Genomic DNA, 3,336 nt, shown 5'->3' with positions numbered 1-3,336 from the left:
TGTTGACTGTTTTATGAATTTTGTGTTTAGGAAGTGCCAAAACTAAATCATCTACATATCTCTTAATAAAAGGAATGAAAAAAGTGCAATTACTGATACAATCACTGATAACATCATCCATGACATAGCTACTTAGAATGGGTGAAAGACTAGATCCCATAGGACTACCAATTTTTGGTAGTCAAAACAATTTCAACATCAAAACTATTTCATCTTTATATTGTAAAACTAAATATCCTATAGACAAATTTGAAAAAACGAATTTAGTATACAGCATTAGTTGTACTCAGTGTGAGGCTGAATATGTTGGTGAGACCGGAAGAAATTTTTCAAATCGCATTATTTCTCACAAAAGTGATTGCAGAATTAAAAAACCATCTTGTGCTTTGGCAGAGCATGTAATCGATAAAGACCATATTATGGATTTTGATAACATTAAAATTTTATGTAGTAAAAGTAATAAATTTAAAAGGACTTTTTTGGAAATGGTTTGTATTAGCAAAAGTGATAATAATTTAAACAAAAGATCAGAAATTCAAAATTTAAGTAAAATTTATAATTATATTCTTTCTTTATGATTTGTATATAAAACTTGTAAAATGTCATATTTAATTCTCCATATATCTGTTACATTTTTTCAGACATCTGTCAACGGTGAATAAATCTTCTTCTTTTTGTTACTAAACAAAAAAGAATGTTTAAACGAAATTTTACTTTTGGCACTATAATTGTCAAAAATACAAATTTTATGTTGGCATTTATGACATTGAGGCTTATTTGTAATTGGTTGCTATTTTAACTTATTTAAAAATTCAATTATTTTTGTTTAAAAAAAATGTTTTCAAAATTAAAAAAATTTTCGGAGAAACATTTATTAGATTAAAACATTTTTATGTTAAATATTTTGAAGATGTATTAGCAGTAATTTTTACTTACTAAACTAATTTTTATTTGCTCTCGATAATAATTGTAAACACAATTGAAAGCTCGAGATTAAAAAAAATAGTTAACCAATAGCCCTTTTATTGACTCCAACCCATCCAAAACAGTTATATATATATATATATATATATATATATATATATATATATATATATATATATATATATATATATACATATATATATATATATATATATATATATATATATATATATATATATATACCTAAAACTCTAATTTCACTATTTGGGAGAGTGAGTCATCGTTTGAAGGCGTAGAAGTGGGGAAAGACGTATGAAAATCTAATGGCGTACACTCACTTTTATTTCAACGTTAATTATATTATATTGTTTAAATATTATTGTTCAAAATAGGCCACAATATATTTATCTGCAGGTTTTTACTGAAGTTTCCATCTCTATATCCAAAGACTGTTTTCAAAGATATAAATTATAGTTATATTTATTTTATTTGTTTATTATTATATATTTATATATTCTTATATTATTTTCTTTTTTTTTTTCTTAACTTTAAAAACGGTCTCTGTAATACAGATCGAAACGTCAGTAAAATAAACATGTAAATAGATGTATTGTGGCTTATTTCCAACATTCTCCCTAAAAATACGGAATGCCACAAGCAAAAAGCCACAGAAAAATAAATATTGCTATCATTTGTATATTTGAAAACGATCTTTTTATATAGAGATCGAAACGTCAGTAAATTAAATATTTCAATTAAATATATTGTTACTTATTCCCAACATTATTTCTAAATATACAGAAAGGCAAGCAAAAAGCCATAGAAAAATAAATATTTCTATCACTTGTATATTTGAAAACGATGTCTTTATATAGAGATCGAAAAATCAGTAAATTAAACCTATAAATAAATATTTTGTGGCTTATTCCATACAGTCTCCTAAAAATACAGAATGCCACAAACAAAAAGCTATAAAAAACAAGTAATTTTGCAGAAAGCTTACTGATGCCACCAGGCTGTCGCGGAAGTTACGCTAAAACGTCTTTTGACCTGACCCGTCCTTAAAGAGTTACACAATGAAATATTTTTAAAACAAATTTTAAGACAGTTTCCACACCACCCGAGAGGTATGTCTTGTGGCGCGTCACTTTTTTTAAATGGGTGTTCGCCAAGAGCCATATTGTCCCATTAAATAAAATAAACAAAACACTTAAACAGTATAAAACAAAACAAAATAAAATCCTATAAAACAAAATAAAATTCTATAAAAACAAAATAAAAATAATTTTGGATGTAACAAAACATTGTACTATTCTATTTAAACACAAACACTATACACACTTACTATGTTCTTCTCGTTTTTTTTTTATTTTTGATTTTTTTATGCTGATGTTCCTACTAATGTATTAGAAAATATTATTCGCTGTCTAAATCTGAAGATGCAGTGCAGCTATCGCTGTCATTTTCTTCACCTGGTGTAATTATAATTGGCTCTAGTAAAACTTTGACATGAGTGTCAAGTTCCCACATACGATATTTTTCTTTAATTATGTGGCCTATACATTTAGCCCATTTCTGTGGAGTTACATGGAGGATTGCTTGAATCAAAAGTTCCTTAACTTTGTTTAATTTGAGCGTTTTGTTATTGCGTGCTACTTTTCCTTTCACTTGCGCCCAAATAAGTTCAATGGGATTAAGTTCGCAATGATAAGGTGGTAGACGTAGAACTTTGACACCATAATCTTTTGCAGTTTCATCCACAACATATTTAAGATATTCACTTTTCCTTAACCGTGCAATGTCAAGTAGTTGAATTTTGAGCATTGATTATTCGTATGCAATCCCCTTTTCTGTAAGCCATTCTTGAATTCTCCCTTTCCGCCATGCCGTCGTCGGTAATTGTTCTAGTCTGCGGCTATGATATGGCGCATTGTCCATAACAACCACAGACCCAGATTCCAATTTTGGTAAGATTCTCTTAAACTAGCGCTCAAATACTTCGGAAGTCATTTCTTTATGATAATCACCTGTTTTTTTCGACTTAAATTGAAGCAAACCATCATCAAGGAACCCTGTATCACTTTCTATATGGGTGATAATTAAACGCCGTCCCTTTCCTGATGGAGCTTTTAACCCTGTAGACCAGCCTTATATAAATGCTTCGCGTTTACTTTTGACATTTAAATCTTGCCAAACTTTTCCAACTGTATGACCTTCGTTAATCCAGGTGTCATCCAAATAATATATTTTGCGTCCAGTGCTGCGAATTTTTCGTATTTCTTCTAAATATTTTCTTCTCCACAGAATAATTTCATTTTTTTCTAATAGCATACTTTTTCTGTTGCGTTTTACATATCGAAAGTTCATTTCGCGCATGGTTCTGATTAAGACCCTACGAGATATCCTGGGTAA

Source organism: Diabrotica undecimpunctata, chromosome 8 (assembly GCF_040954645.1).
Source record: "Diabrotica undecimpunctata isolate CICGRU chromosome 8, icDiaUnde3, whole genome shotgun sequence".
Taxonomy (NCBI): Eukaryota; Metazoa; Arthropoda; class Insecta; order Coleoptera; family Chrysomelidae; genus Diabrotica; species Diabrotica undecimpunctata.
This window is presented reverse-complemented; position numbering follows the sequence as displayed.